The sequence below is a fragment of the Crassostrea angulata genome, chromosome 6 (assembly GCF_025612915.1).
Source record: "Crassostrea angulata isolate pt1a10 chromosome 6, ASM2561291v2, whole genome shotgun sequence".
Taxonomy (NCBI): Eukaryota; Metazoa; Mollusca; class Bivalvia; order Ostreida; family Ostreidae; genus Magallana; species Magallana angulata.
The window spans coordinates 59,161,747-59,178,881 of record NC_069116.1 but is presented as its reverse complement, the minus strand read 5'-3'; the positions used below and the strand labels follow the sequence as shown (position 1 = coordinate 59,178,881).

General features: G+C 34.8%; 1 pseudogene; it reads left to right on the top strand.

Annotated features, from left to right (window-relative positions):
- LOC128188293 (transmembrane protein 272-like) overlaps positions 1 to 17,135 on the top strand; it is a 78,633-nt pseudogene that overhangs the window by 52,956 nt on the left and 8,542 nt on the right.

Below are 17,135 nucleotides of genomic sequence, written 5' to 3'. Positions count from 1 at the left end.
AGGCCTCTCCGGAGCTAAGATTTCTTCTTTCTCTCTATTTCTTTCTTTTCCATTTCTTTTTTCTTTTTTTTTTTTTGGATTTTCTAACTAAAATATTCAACATAAAGGGGTTGTTTGAATGTAGTACAAGTTGAAAAACACTCTTCCTTTAAGATTTAGAAAAAAACAGCCTTTTATTATTAGGGTCTTCCGTCTTCAGCGGAAGACCCTCCTATTATTCTATTGTTTCTTTTTCACTTTTCTTATTATTATTCTTTTTTTTTCTTACCGATTTTGTGCAGACGATTTCTCAGAGATGTCTCGATCGATTTCATTCAAATTTTCAATATTAACGTGTTTTTATCTAAAGCTGATACATTTTTTTTCATTTTTGAAAAAACACTTCCGGTCAAAAGTTATCGTCCGTTTACGATTTTTAAAAGTCAATTTTGTCTGTCGGGTTTCTCAAAAACGAGTAAAGATAAAAAGCTGAAAATTTCAGAGATGATAGATCTACCGTTTTTCTGGTGCACCTCGGTCAAGAGAATGTCCGCCGTCACTTCTGGTCGTCACCGGAAAGAAATTGGAAAAATTGAATTTTTCGATTTTTTTATTTTTTTATATTTTTCTTTGAGATTTTTACATCTTATAGTGACCCTTTTACTGATTCAGAATATGTATTTTGTTTAAAAATCGATCAACGCGTTCTCGAGATATTAGGCATCAAAGTCCTGAAGCGAGAGTCCGAGTAGCTCAGTCGTTAGAGTCGTGGTCATGTGCCTAGACGACCCGGGTTCGAGCCCCGAGTGCCGAATTTCTTTCCCCCTCTTTTTGTGCTTAGATCTGATTTTTTAATCTTTAAAATGATGGATTCTGGTTTTTTTCTGTTTTGATTTAGTAAAAGAAGTTACAATAATATCGCTTTTCCCCGTATTTGAGTATTGAGATCCATAGCTATGTATTCATACTGAAATAAAGTTAAGATGTTGAAAAAAAAATCAAAAGTTACATCTTTAAAACAACGCTTATACATTGTTCTAACATATGTATTTTGTTTAAAAATTGTGTAATATGTGATATTTAGAATTTAATATTCTCCGTTTAATATAGAAGTCACTGACCGACCCCCCCCCCCCCCATTCATAAAATCATTTAGTTTTTCTGACCCGATTTTACTTGATCTTTGATCTTGGACCTTTAATATCAACTTAGTATCATTCTAGATTATTGTACTAATTACCAGACCAATTCGTTCATTATTAACAGAGTTATGAACTTGTTGGCATTTGAGTTTCAATCGTCGTGTTTGACATGTACTGTACAAAAAAATTCTAACTCCCGAGCCCTTCACTCAATTCTAATGAAAATTCGTGAAAATAAACCTCGGACCCCATTCTTATTGTCTGCCAAATATGCAGCGGATTGAACAATTAAGAAGAATCAAACGGCGCTTATAGCCTATACGCGGAAATAAAATTTACACACTACACGCACCGACCCCCCCCCCCCTCCCCCTTATTCACAAAATCATTAAGTTTTTTTGGACTGATTTGACTGAATCTTTCATCTTGGACCTTTATTTTCAACTTAGTACCATTCTAGATTACTGTACTAATTACCAGACCAATTCGTTCACTTTTAAGAGAGTTATGAATTTTTGGACATTTGAGTTTCGATTGGCGTGCTTGACATGTACTGTAGAAAAAAAATCGAACTCCCGAGTCCTTCACTCAATTCTAATGAAAATTCGTGAATATAAGCCTCGGACCCCGTTCTTATTGTCTGTAAAATATGCAGCGGATTGAACAATTAAGAAGAAATTCCTGAGATCAAGCGGCAAGTATAGCCTGTACGAGGACTTAAAATTTACACAGTACAAGGGATGTAAGCAGCCGCGTAATATTTCTGTTGCATGTATATTTCTTGTTTTCCGTTTAGTCTGTATCTACGATTGCGTGTGAACTACTTATGAATGTTAGAACTGTGGAAATTACTGTCATCAAATTTTTACCGAATAAAATTACGTGTTGCTGATTTCGTTATTTCTACATTTATAATGATTTTATCAATCCTGTTGAAATAAAACAGTCAAACACAATAATAAACGACACGAAAAAAAATCTCAACACTGAAATACATGTGTAAAATGCATCAGTCATTGTTTTAGGACTTTACTTCCCCTAATTGTCGTTAACCGAATCCGAGATCCACACCTCAAAATTCTACTTTCGATTTATTTACGACGAAAATCAAGCTCGGGTCTTTTCACCCCCCTCCAGACAAAAACACGCATCAATATTTCAAATGACATCGCACTGTTACCAAACCTGTGTAGTCAGACATCTCACACATCGTTCCTCATCTCATACAAAAATTCAGCTCCTCTCCCGGGCGGAAACGCCCCAAATTCAAAGAGAAATTCGGGAATTATTTCGCGTCAGCCATGTTTTGACGTGAACCTTTGCTGAAATATTGTTATGACACCTGCAAAGGCCTCTCCGGAGCTAAGATTTCTTCTTTCTCTCTATTTCTTTCTTTTCCATTTCTTTTTTCTTTTTTTTTTTTTGGATTTTCTAACTAAAATATTCAACATAAAGGGGTTGTTTGAATGTAGTACAAGTTGAAAAACACTCTTCCTTTAAGATTTAGAAAAAAACAGCCTTTTATTATTAGGGTCTTCCGTCTTCAGCGGAAGACCCTCCTATTATTCTATTGTTTCTTTTTCACTTTTCTTATTATTATTCTTTTTTTTTCTTACCGATTTTGTGCAGACGATTTCTCAGAGATGTCTCGATCGATTTCATTCAAATTTTCAATATTAACGTGTTTTTATCTAAAGCTGATACATTTTTTTTCATTTTTGAAAAAACACTTCCGGTCAAAAGTTATCGTCCGTTTACGATTTTTAAAAGTCAATTTTGTCTGTCGGGTTTCTCAAAAACGAGTAAAGATAAAAAGCTGAAAATTTCAGAGATGATAGATCTACCGTTTTTCTGGTGCACCTCGGTCAAGAGAATGTCCGCCGTCACTTCTGGTCGTCACCGGAAAGAAATTGGAAAAATTGAATTTTTCGATTTTTTTATTTTTTTATATTTTTCTTTGAGATTTTTACATCTTATAGTGACCCTTTTACTGATTCAGAATATGTATTTTGTTTAAAAATCGATCAACGCGTTCTCGAGATATTAGGCATCAAAGTCCTGAAGCGAGAGTCCGAGTAGCTCAGTCGTTAGAGTCGTGGTCATGTGCCTAGACGACCCGGGTTCGAGCCCCGAGTGCCGAATTTCTTTCCCCCTCTTTTTGTGCTTAGATCTGATTTTTTAATCTTTAAAATGATGGATTCTGGTTTTTTTCTGTTTTGATTTAGTAAAAGAAGTTACAATAATATCGCTTTTCCCCGTATTTGAGTATTGAGATCCATAGCTATGTATTCATACTGAAATAAAGTTAAGATGTTGAAAAAAAAATCAAAAGTTACATCTTTAAAACAACGCTTATACATTGTTCTAACATATGTATTTTGTTTAAAAATTGTGTAATATGTGATATTTAGAATTTAATATTCTCCGTTTAATATAGAAGTCACTGACCGACCCCCCCCCCCCCCATTCATAAAATCATTTAGTTTTTCTGACCCGATTTTACTTGATCTTTGATCTTGGACCTTTAATATCAACTTAGTATCATTCTAGATTATTGTACTAATTACCAGACCAATTCGTTCATTATTAACAGAGTTATGAACTTGTTGGCATTTGAGTTTCAATCGTCGTGTTTGACATGTACTGTACAAAAAAATTCTAACTCCCGAGCCCTTCACTCAATTCTAATGAAAATTCGTGAAAATAAACCTCGGACCCCATTCTTATTGTCTGCCAAATATGCAGCGGATTGAACAATTAAGAAGAATCAAACGGCGCTTATAGCCTATACGCGGAAATAAAATTTACACACTACACGCACCGACCCCCCCCCCCCCTCCCCCTTATTCACAAAATCATTAAGTTTTTTTGGACTGATTTGACTGAATCTTTCATCTTGGACCTTTATTTTCAACTTAGTACCATTCTAGATTACTGTACTAATTACCAGACCAATTCGTTCACTTTTAAGAGAGTTATGAATTTTTGGACATTTGAGTTTCGATTGGCGTGCTTGACATGTACTGTAGAAAAAAAATCGAACTCCCGAGTCCTTCACTCAATTCTAATGAAAATTCGTGAATATAAGCCTCGGACCCCGTTCTTATTGTCTGTAAAATATGCAGCGGATTGAACAATTAAGAAGAAATTCCTGAGATCAAGCGGCAAGTATAGCCTGTACGAGGACTTAAAATTTACACAGTACAAGGGATGTAAGCAGCCGCGTAATATTTCTGTTGCATGTATATTTCTTGTTTTCCGTTTAGTCTGTATCTACGATTGCGTGTGAACTACTTATGAATGTTAGAACTGTGGAAATTACTGTCATCAAATTTTTACCGAATAAAATTACGTGTTGCTGATTTCGTTATTTCTACATTTATAATGATTTTATCAATCCTGTTGAAATAAAACAGTCAAACACAATAATAAACGACACGAAAAAAAATCTCAACACTGAAATACATGTGTAAAATGCATCAGTCATTGTTTTAGGACTTTACTTCCCCTAATTGTCGTTAACCGAATCCGAGATCCACACCTCAAAATTCTACTTTCGATTTATTTACGACGAAAATCAAGCTCGGGTCTTTTCACCCCCCTCCAGACAAAAACACGCATCAATATTTCAAATGACATCGCACTGTTACCAAACCTGTGTAGTCAGACATCTCACACATCGTTCCTCATCTCATACAAAAATTCAGCTCCTCTCCCGGGCGGAAACGCCCCAAATTCAAAGAGAAATTCGGGAATTATTTCGCGTCAGCCATGTTTTGACGTGAACCTTTGCTGAAATATTGTTATGACACCTGCAAAGGCCTCTCCGGAGCTAAGATTTCTTCTTTCTCTCTATTTCTTTCTTTTCCATTTCTTTTTTCTTTTTTTTTTTTTGGATTTTCTAACTAAAATATTCAACATAAAGGGGTTGTTTGAATGTAGTACAAGTTGAAAAACACTCTTCCTTTAAGATTTAGAAAAAAACAGCCTTTTATTATTAGGGTCTTCCGTCTTCAGCGGAAGACCCTCCTATTATTCTATTGTTTCTTTTTCACTTTTCTTATTATTATTCTTTTTTTTTCTTACCGATTTTGTGCAGACGATTTCTCAGAGATGTCTCGATCGATTTCATTCAAATTTTCAATATTAACGTGTTTTTATCTAAAGCTGATACATTTTTTTTCATTTTTGAAAAAACACTTCCGGTCAAAAGTTATCGTCCGTTTACGATTTTTAAAAGTCAATTTTGTCTGTCGGGTTTCTCAAAAACGAGTAAAGATAAAAAGCTGAAAATTTCAGAGATGATAGATCTACCGTTTTTCTGGTGCACCTCGGTCAAGAGAATGTCCGCCGTCACTTCTGGTCGTCACCGGAAAGAAATTGGAAAAATTGAATTTTTCGATTTTTTTATTTTTTTATATTTTTCTTTGAGATTTTTACATCTTATAGTGACCCTTTTACTGATTCAGAATATGTATTTTGTTTAAAAATCGATCAACGCGTTCTCGAGATATTAGGCATCAAAGTCCTGAAGCGAGAGTCCGAGTAGCTCAGTCGTTAGAGTCGTGGTCATGTGCCTAGACGACCCGGGTTCGAGCCCCGAGTGCCGAATTTCTTTCCCCCTCTTTTTGTGCTTAGATCTGATTTTTTAATCTTTAAAATGATGGATTCTGGTTTTTTTCTGTTTTGATTTAGTAAAAGAAGTTACAATAATATCGCTTTTCCCCGTATTTGAGTATTGAGATCCATAGCTATGTATTCATACTGAAATAAAGTTAAGATGTTGAAAAAAAAATCAAAAGTTACATCTTTAAAACAACGCTTATACATTGTTCTAACATATGTATTTTGTTTAAAAATTGTGTAATATGTGATATTTAGAATTTAATATTCTCCGTTTAATATAGAAGTCACTGACCGACCCCCCCCCCCCCCCCATTCATAAAATCATTTAGTTTTTCTGACCCGATTTTACTTGATCTTTGATCTTGGACCTTTAATATCAACTTAGTATCATTCTAGATTATTGTACTAATTACCAGACCAATTCGTTCATTATTAACAGAGTTATGAACTTGTTGGCATTTGAGTTTCAATCGTCGTGTTTGACATGTACTGTACAAAAAAATTCTAACTCCCGAGCCCTTCACTCAATTCTAATGAAAATTCGTGAAAATAAACCTCGGACCCCATTCTTATTGTCTGCCAAATATGCAGCGGATTGAACAATTAAGAAGAATCAAACGGCGCTTATAGCCTATACGCGGAAATAAAATTTACACACTACACGCACCGACCCCCCCCCCCTCCCCCTTATTCACAAAATCATTAAGTTTTTTTGGACTGATTTGACTGAATCTTTCATCTTGGACCTTTATTTTCAACTTAGTACCATTCTAGATTACTGTACTAATTACCAGACCAATTCGTTCACTTTTAAGAGAGTTATGAATTTTTGGACATTTGAGTTTCGATTGGCGTGCTTGACATGTACTGTAGAAAAAAAATCGAACTCCCGAGTCCTTCACTCAATTCTAATGAAAATTCGTGAATATAAGCCTCGGACCCCGTTCTTATTGTCTGTAAAATATGCAGCGGATTGAACAATTAAGAAGAAATTCCTGAGATCAAGCGGCAAGTATAGCCTGTACGAGGACTTAAAATTTACACAGTACAAGGGATGTAAGCAGCCGCGTAATATTTCTGTTGCATGTATATTTCTTGTTTTCCGTTTAGTCTGTATCTACGATTGCGTGTGAACTACTTATGAATGTTAGAACTGTGGAAATTACTGTCATCAAATTTTTACCGAATAAAATTACGTGTTGCTGATTTCGTTATTTCTACATTTATAATGATTTTATCAATCCTGTTGAAATAAAACAGTCAAACACAATAATAAACGACACGAAAAAAAATCTCAACACTGAAATACATGTGTAAAATGCATCAGTCATTGTTTTAGGACTTTACTTCCCCTAATTGTCGTTAACCGAATCCGAGATCCACACCTCAAAATTCTACTTTCGATTTATTTACGACGAAAATCAAGCTCGGGTCTTTTCACCCCCCTCCAGACAAAAACACGCATCAATATTTCAAATGACATCGCACTGTTACCAAACCTGTGTAGTCAGACATCTCACACATCGTTCCTCATCTCATACAAAAATTCAGCTCCTCTCCCGGGCGGAAACGCCCCAAATTCAAAGAGAAATTCGGGAATTATTTCGCGTCAGCCATGTTTTGACGTGAACCTTTGCTGAAATATTGTTATGACACCTGCAAAGGCCTCTCCGGAGCTAAGATTTCTTCTTTCTCTCTATTTCTTTCTTTTCCATTTTTTTTTTCTTTTTTTTTTTTTGGATTTTCTAACTAAAATATTCAACATAAAGGGGTTGTTTGAATGTAGTACAAGTTGAAAAACACTCTTCCTTTAAGATTTAGAAAAAAACAGCCTTTTATTATTAGGGTCTTCCGTCTTCAGCGGAAGACCCTCCTATTATTCTATTGTTTCTTTTTCACTTTTCTTATTATTATTCTTTTTTTTTCTTACCGATTTTGTGCAGACGATTTCTCAGAGATGTCTCGATCGATTTCATTCAAATTTTCAATATTAACGTGTTTTTATCTAAAGCTGATACATTTTTTTTCATTTTTGAAAAAACACTTCCGGTCAAAAGTTATCGTCCGTTTACGATTTTTAAAAGTCAATTTTGTCTGTCGGGTTTCTCAAAAACGAGTAAAGATAAAAAGCTGAAAATTTCAGAGATGATAGATCTACCGTTTTTCTGGTGCACCTCGGTCAAGAGAATGTCCGCCGTCACTTCTGGTCGTCACCGGAAAGAAATTGGAAAAATTGAATTTTTCGATTTTTTTATTTTTTTATATTTTTCTTTGAGATTTTTACATCTTATAGTGACCCTTTTACTGATTCAGAATATGTATTTTGTTTAAAAATCGATCAACGCGTTCTCGAGATATTAGGCATCAAAGTCCTGAAGCGAGAGTCCGAGTAGCTCAGTCGTTAGAGTCGTGGTCATGTGCCTAGACGACCCGGGTTCGAGCCCCGAGTGCCGAATTTCTTTCCCCCTCTTTTTGTGCTTAGATCTGATTTTTTAATCTTTAAAATGATGGATTCTGGTTTTTTTCTGTTTTGATTTAGTAAAAGAAGTTACAATAATATCGCTTTTCCCCGTATTTGAGTATTGAGATCCATAGCTATGTATTCATACTGAAATAAAGTTAAGATGTTGAAAAAAAAATCAAAAGTTACATCTTTAAAACAACGCTTATACATTGTTCTAACATATGTATTTTGTTTAAAAATTGTGTAATATGTGATATTTAGAATTTAATATTCTCCGTTTAATATAGAAGTCACTGACCGACCCCCCCCCCCCCCCATTCATAAAATCATTTAGTTTTTCTGACCCGATTTTACTTGATCTTTGATCTTGGACCTTTAATATCAACTTAGTATCATTCTAGATTATTGTACTAATTACCAGACCAATTCGTTCATTATTAACAGAGTTATGAACTTGTTGGCATTTGAGTTTCAATCGTCGTGTTTGACATGTACTGTACAAAAAAATTCTAACTCCCGAGCCCTTCACTCAATTCTAATGAAAATTCGTGAAAATAAACCTCGGACCCCATTCTTATTGTCTGCCAAATATGCAGCGGATTGAACAATTAAGAAGAATCAAACGGCGCTTATAGCCTATACGCGGAAATAAAATTTACACACTACACGCACCGACCCCCCCCCCCCTCCCCCTTATTCACAAAATCATTAAGTTTTTTTGGACTGATTTGACTGAATCTTTCATCTTGGACCTTTATTTTCAACTTAGTACCATTCTAGATTACTGTACTAATTACCAGACCAATTCGTTCACTTTTAAGAGAGTTATGAATTTTTGGACATTTGAGTTTCGATTGGCGTGCTTGACATGTACTGTAGAAAAAAAATCGAACTCCCGAGTCCTTCACTCAATTCTAATGAAAATTCGTGAATATAAGCCTCGGACCCCGTTCTTATTGTCTGTAAAATATGCAGCGGATTGAACAATTAAGAAGAAATTCCTGAGATCAAGCGGCAAGTATAGCCTGTACGAGGACTTAAAATTTACACAGTACAAGGGATGTAAGCAGCCGCGTAATATTTCTGTTGCATGTATATTTCTTGTTTTCCGTTTAGTCTGTATCTACGATTGCGTGTGAACTACTTATGAATGTTAGAACTGTGGAAATTACTGTCATCAAATTTTTACCGAATAAAATTACGTGTTGCTGATTTCGTTATTTCTACATTTATAATGATTTTATCAATCCTGTTGAAATAAAACAGTCAAACACAATAATAAACGACACGAAAAAAAATCTCAACACTGAAATACATGTGTAAAATGCATCAGTCATTGTTTTAGGACTTTACTTCCCCTAATTGTCGTTAACCGAATCCGAGATCCACACCTCAAAATTCTACTTTCGATTTATTTACGACGAAAATCAAGCTCGGGTCTTTTCACCCCCCTCCAGACAAAAACACGCATCAATATTTCAAATGACATCGCACTGTTACCAAACCTGTGTAGTCAGACATCTCACACATCGTTCCTCATCTCATACAAAAATTCAGCTCCTCTCCCGGGCGGAAACGCCCCAAATTCAAAGAGAAATTCGGGAATTATTTCGCGTCAGCCATGTTTTGACGTGAACCTTTGCTGAAATATTGTTATGACACCTGCAAAGGCCTCTCCGGAGCTAAGATTTCTTCTTTCTCTCTATTTCTTTCTTTTCCATTTCTTTTTTCTTTTTTTTTTTTTGGATTTTCTAACTAAAATATTCAACATAAAGGGGTTGTTTGAATGTAGTACAAGTTGAAAAACACTCTTCCTTTAAGATTTAGAAAAAAACAGCCTTTTATTATTAGGGTCTTCCGTCTTCAGCGGAAGACCCTCCTATTATTCTATTGTTTCTTTTTCACTTTTCTTATTAGGGTCTTCCGTCTTCAGCGGAAGACCCTTCTATTATTCTATTGTTTCTTTTTCACTTTTCTTATTGTTATTATTATTATTCTTTTTTTTTCTTACCGATTTTGTGCAGACGATTTCTCGGAGATGGCTGGGTCGTTTTTGCTCAAATTTTCAATATAAACGTGTTTTTATCTAAACCTGATACATAATTTTTAATTTTTGAAAATACACTTCCGGTCGGAAGTTATTGTCCGTTTACGATTTTAAAAAGTCAATTTTGTCTGTCGGGTTTCTCAAAAACGAGCAAAGATATAGAGCTGAAATTTTCAGAGATGATAGATCTACCGTTTTTCTAATGTACCTCGGTATAGAGAATGTCCGCCGTCACTTCCGGTCGTCACCGGAAGGAAATTTGAAAAATTGAATTTTTCGACTTTTTTATTTTTTAATATTTTTCTTTGAAATTTTTACACCTTATAGTGACCCTTTTACTGATTAAGAATATGTAATTAGTTTTAAAATCGATCAAGGCATTCTCGAGAAATTAAGCGTCAAAGTTCTGAAGCGGAGTCCGAGTAGCTCAGTCGTTATAGTCGTGGACATGGCCCAGGCGACCCGGGTTCAAGCCTCGAGTGCCGCAAAATTTTTTTCTCTTTTTTTCGCTTAGATCTACGATTTTATCTTTGAATTGATAAGTTTAATCTTATCTATTCAAAAATTGGACGGAAGACCCACTCGTTGCTCGCAACGAGATCGAATCTAGTTATTATTCTTTTTTTTTCTTACCGATTTTGTGCAGACGATTTCTCGGAGATGGCTGGGTCGATTTCGCTCAAATTTTCAATATAAACGTGTTTTCATCTAAACCTGATATATAATTTTTATTTTTTGAAAATACACTTCCGGTCGGAAGTTATCGTCCGTTTACGATTTTAAAAAGTCAATTTTGTCTGTCGGGTTTCTCAAAAACGAGCAAAGATATAGAGCTGAAATTTTCAGAGATGATAGATCTACCGTTTTTCTAATGTACCTCGGTCAAGAGAATGTCCGCCGTCACTTCCGGTCGTCACCGGAAGGAAATTTGAAAAATTGAATTTTTCGACTTTTTTATTTTTTAATATTTTTCTTTGAAATTTTTACACCTTATAGTGACCCTTTTACTGATTAAGAATATGTAATTAGTTGTAAAATCGATCAAGGCATTCTCGAGAAATTAAGCGTCAAAGTTCTGAAGCAGAGTCCGAGTAGCTCAGTCGTTATAGTCGTGGACATGGCCCAGGCGACCCGGGTTCAAGCCTCGAGTGCCGCAAATTTTTTTTTTTTATTTTTCGCTTAGATCTACGATTTTATCTTTGAATTGATAAGTTTAATCTTATCTATTCAAAAATTGGACGGAAGACCCACTCGTTGCTCGCAACGAGATCGAATCTAGTTAGGGTCTTCCGTCTTCAGCGGAAGACCCTTCTATTATTCTATTGTTTCTTTTTCACTTTTCTTATTAAGGTCTTCCGTTTCCAACGGAAGACCTTATTGTTATTGCTTTGTTTCTTTTTCCCTATTCTTATTATTATTATTTTTTTTCTTCCTATTTTTGTGCACGCGATTTCTCAAAAACGACTCGTCCGATCTCAATCAAATTTTCAGATATGATAGATATTGGTCTGAACCTGATTAATTTTTTTTTGTGTTGATGACGTCACATCCGTTTTTGAGATATTGAGATTTTTCTAATTTTTATATGGGTATTTTGTCTTCTGTTGTTCTCCTAAACTATAAGAGATATTAAGCTCAATTTTTTACGGTAGGTAAAGGAAAGATTGAAGTTTTGCATGATTGTTGTTTTGTATGTTAAGCACTACTGGCGCCAAAGCTCGCTATGGCTCGAAAATTGACATTAAAAAAGCGTCGTGAATTTTTGTGCTTTTCTCTCTTTATCTCTTTTCTGGAAAATATTTTGTTAAAACATGTAATGTAAAAAAAGTTTATTTTTACAAGACCTTTTAGCTGATATCAAAAAAAAGGGGCTGACCCCTAGTATTAGGGACCTAATGGGCTCTTAAGTCTTTTACCCATAACTCTTTACCGAGGGATATTTTGTAATAGATTATAGAAGCAAATATGTTAATCTCACAGTTATGTATTCAAGCAATGTAATGATTTTATGATGTGTTACGTAATTAAGGGTTTTTAGGGACCAAAAGTCCAAAAGTTCGATCACCCATATCTCAGAAAGGAAAAATATTTTGTAATGCAGTACAGAAGAAAAGTTGTTCAAAATAATGTTCCTAACAAAATGCAACCGTCAAAATTTCGTTAAACGGCCCCTAAAAGAAGAAAAGGGACCGGCCCCTAAAACCTTCTTTCTCATATATCTCCAAAACGGTAACGAATTTGTAAACACTTGTTGAACAAAATTTGTGTAGAATTAAACGACCTTTTATTTGATATCAAGAAAAAGGGGCTGGCCCCTCAAATTAGGGGATTAAAGGGCTCTAAAATCTTTAATCTGTAGACCTTTACTGAGAGATATTTTGTGAAATATTATAGAAGCAAATGTGTTTATCTTATAGTTCTGTATTCAAGCAATGTAATGATTTTATCATGTGTTACGTAATAAAGGGTTTTTAGGGGCCAAAAGTCAAAAAATTTGATCACCCTTATCTGAGAAAGGAAAAATATTTTGTAATGCAGTATAAAAGAAAAGTTGTTCAAAATGATATTCTCAACAAATTGCAACCGTCAAAATTTCGTTGAACGGCCCCTAAAAGGAGATAAGGGACCGGCCCCTAAAACCTTTTTTCTCATCTATCTTTAAAACGGTAACGAATTACTAAACATATGTTAAACAACATTTGTTTAGAATTTAATGACCTTTCATTCCATATCAAGAAAAAGGCGCTGGCCCCTAATAAAAGGGAACCAAAGGGCTCTAAAATCTTTAATCTGTAGCCCTTTACTGAGAAATATTTTGTGAAATGTTATAGGTGCAAATGTGTTTATCTTATAGTTATATATTCAAGCAATGTAATGATTTAATCATGTGTTACGTAATTTAGGGTTTTTAGGGGCCACACATTTTCTAAACACTTGCTGACAAAATGTGTTCAGAATTAAATGTCCTTTCATTTGAATCCAAGAAAAGGGGATTGCCTCTTAAATTAGGGGATCAAAGAGCTCTAAAAATTTTAATCTATAGCCCTTTATTGAGGGATATTTTGTGAAAGGTTATTAAAGCTAGATTAGGTATAATACGTTTATATATCCCAACAATATAATGATTTTCTCTTGCGTTACCCAATTAGGATTTTTGGGGGACCAGAGGTAAACAAGTTTGATCTTTTCTATCTTAATTGAAAAAAATGCAAGTATTTAAAAAAGCAAGAGAACTTAAAAAAAGCGATACAATAAAGCATTAGTACTTCACTCTCCTTTTCCATAACATGTTTTGTTGTCGAAAATCAAAGTCGATGATGTCATATTTCATTCTAAAAATCGAACAGAAGACCTCCTCGTTGCTCGCAACGAGATCGTGTCTAGTTATTATTATTATTATTAGGGTCTTCCGTCTTCAGCGGAAGACCCTTCTATTATTCTATTGTTTCTTTTTCACTTTTCTTATTATTCTTATTCTTTTTTTTTCTTCTTACCGATTTTGTGCAGGCGATTTCTCGGAGATGGCTTGCTTGATTTCAGTCAAATTTTCAGGGATAATGCCTTGTCATCTGAAGTTTGTACCGCCGAAACAGTTTTTTAAAATTCACTTCCGGTCGGAAGTTATCGTCATTAAACGATTTTTTCAAAGTCAAATTTGTCTGCGACGTTTCTCAAAAATGACTGAAGATATAGGGCTGAAATTTTTAGAGATGATAGATTGACCGTTTTTTTGGTGCACTATTATCTAAAAAATGTCAACCGTCACTTCCGGTCTTCTCCGGAAGGAATTTTGAAAAATTGAATTTTTTGACTTTTTCATTTTTTAATATTTTTTTTTGAAATTTTTACACCTTATAGTGACCCTCTTACTGATTTAGAATATGTAATTTTTTTTAAAATCGATCAAGGCATTCTCGAGAAATTAAGCGTCAAATTCCTGAAGCGAGAGTCCGAGTAGCTCAGTCGATATAGTCGTGGACATGGCCCAGGCGACCCGGGTTCAAGCCCCGAGTGCCGCAATTTTTTTTTTTTCGCTTAGATCTAAGATTCTATCTTTGAATTGATAAGTTTAATCTAATCTATTCAAAAATCGGACGGAAGACCCACTCGTTGCTCGCAACGAGATCGAATCTAGTTAGGGTCTTCCGTCTTCAGCGGAAGACCCTTCTATTATTCTTCGGTTTCTTTTTCAATTCTATTATTATTATTAGGGTCTTCCGTCTTCAGCGGAAGACCCTTCTATTATTCTTCGGTTTCTTTTTCACTTTTCTTATTATTATTATTAGGGTCTTCCGTCTTCAGCGGAAGACCCTTCTATTATTCTTCGGTTTCTTTTTCACTTTTCTTATTATTTTTATTATTATTAGGGTCTTCCGTCTTCAGCGGAAGACCCTTCTATTATTCTTCGGTTTCTTTTTCACTTTTCTTATTATTATTATTATTATTATTATTATTATTCTTTTTTTGTCTTACAAATTTTGTGCAGGCGATTTCTCAGAGATGGGACGATCGATTTCTCTCAAATTTTCAGGACTGAAGCCTCGTTATCTGAAATTTATACCGCTGAAACAGATTTTGAAAATTCACTTCCGGTCGGAAGTTATCGTCCGTTTACGATTTTAAAAAGTCAATTTTGTCGCTCAGGTTTTTCAAAAACGAGCAAAGATAGAGAGCTGAGAATTTCAGAGATGATAGATCTATCGATTTCCTGGTGCACCTCGGTATAGAGAATGTTCGCCGTCACTTCCGGTCGTCACCGTAAGCAAAATTAAAAAATGAAAATTTTCAACTTTTTATTTTTATATATTTTTTCCAATAAGATGAAAGTGACCCTTTTACTGATTCAGAATATGTAATTTGTTTCAAAATCGATCAAGGCATTCTCGAGAAATTAAGCGTCAAAGTCCTGAAGCGAGAGTCCGAGTAGCTCAGTCGATATAGTCGTGGACATGGCCCAGGCGACCCGGGTTCAAGCCTCGAGTGCCGCAAAAAAATTTTTCATTTTGTTTGCTTAGATCAACGATTTTATCTTTGAATTGATAAGTTTAATCTAATCTATTCAAAAATCGGACGGAAGACCCACTCGTTGCTCGCAACGAGATCGAATCTAGTTATTATTATTATTATTCTTTTTTTGTCTTACAAATTTTGTGCAGGCGATTTCTCAGAGATGGGACGATCGATTTCTCTCAAATTTTCAGGACTGAAGCCTCGTTATCTGAAATTTATACCGCTGAAACAGATTTTGAAAATTCACTTCCGGTCGGAAGTTATCGTCCGTTTACGATTTTAAAAAGTCAATTTTGTCGCTCAGGTTTTTCAAAAACGAGCAAAGATAGAAAGCTGAAAATTTCAGAGATGATAGATCTATCGATTTCCTGGTGCACCTCGGTATAGAGAATGTTCGCCGTCACTTCCGGTCGTCACCAGAAGCAAAATTAAAAAATGAAAATTTTCAACTTTTTATTTTTATATATTTTTCCAATAAGATGATAGTGACCCTTTTACTGATTCAGAATATGTAATTTAATGTAAATGTTATTTTTTTTCTTACCGATTTTGTGCAGGCGATTTCTCGAAGATGGCTTGCTCGATTTCAGTCAAATTTTCAGGGATGGTGCCTTGTCAACTGAAGTTTGTACCGCCGGAACGGTTTTTAAAAATTCACTTCCGGTCGGAAGTTATCGTCATTAAACGATTTTTTTAAAGTCAAATTTGTCTGCGACGTTTCTCAAAAACGACTGAAGATATAGAGCTGAAATTTTTAGAGATGATAGATTTAACGTTTTTCTGGTGCACTATTGTCTAAAAAAAGTCCGCCGTCACTTCCGGTCTTCTCCAGAAGGAATTTTGAAAAATTGAATTTTTCGACTTTTTTATTTTCTAATATTTTTTTTTGAAATTTTTACACATTATAGAGACCCTCTTACTGATTTAGAATATGTAATTTGTTTTAAAATCGATCAAAGCATTCTCGAGAAATTAAGCGTCAAAGTTCTGAAGCGAGAGTCCGAGTAGCTCAGTCGATATAGTCGTGGACATGGCCCAGGCGACCCGGGTTCAAGCCTCGAGTGCCGCATATTTTTTCTGTTTTTTTTTTTCGCTTAGATCTACGATTTTATCTTTGAATTGATAAGTTTAATCTAATCTATTCAAAAATCGTACGGAAGACCCACTCGTTGCTCGCAACGAGATCGAATCTAGTTGTTATTATTATTATTCTTTTTTTTTCTTACCGATTTTGTGCAGACGATTTCTCGGAGATGGCTGGGTCGTTTTTGCTCAAATTTTCAATATAAACGTGTTTTTATCTAAACCTGATACATAATTTTTAATTTTTGAAAATACACTTCCGGTCGGAAGTTATTGTCCGTTTACGATTTTAAAAAGTCAATTTTGTCTGTCGGGTTTCTCAAAAACGAGCAAAGATATAGAGCTGAAATTTTCAGAGATGATAGATCTACCGTTTTTCTAATGTACCTCGGTCAAGAGAATGTCCGCCGTCACTTCCGGTCGTCACCGGAAGGAAATTTGAAAAATTGAATTTTTCGACTTTTTTATTTTTTAATATTTTTCTTTGAAATTTTTACACCTTATAGTGACCCTTTTACTGATTAAGAATATGTAATTAGTTTTAAAATCGATCAAGGCATTCTCGAGAAATTAAGCGTCAAAGTTCTGAAGCGGAGTCCGAGTAGCTCAGTCGTTATAGTCGTGGACATGGCCCAGGCGACCCGGGTTCAAGCCTCGAGTGCCGCAAAATTTTTTTCTCTTTTTTTCGCTTAGATCTACGATTTTATCTTTGAATTGATAAGTTTAATCTTATCTATTCAAAAATTGGACGGAAGACCCACTCGTTGCTCGCAACGAGATCGAA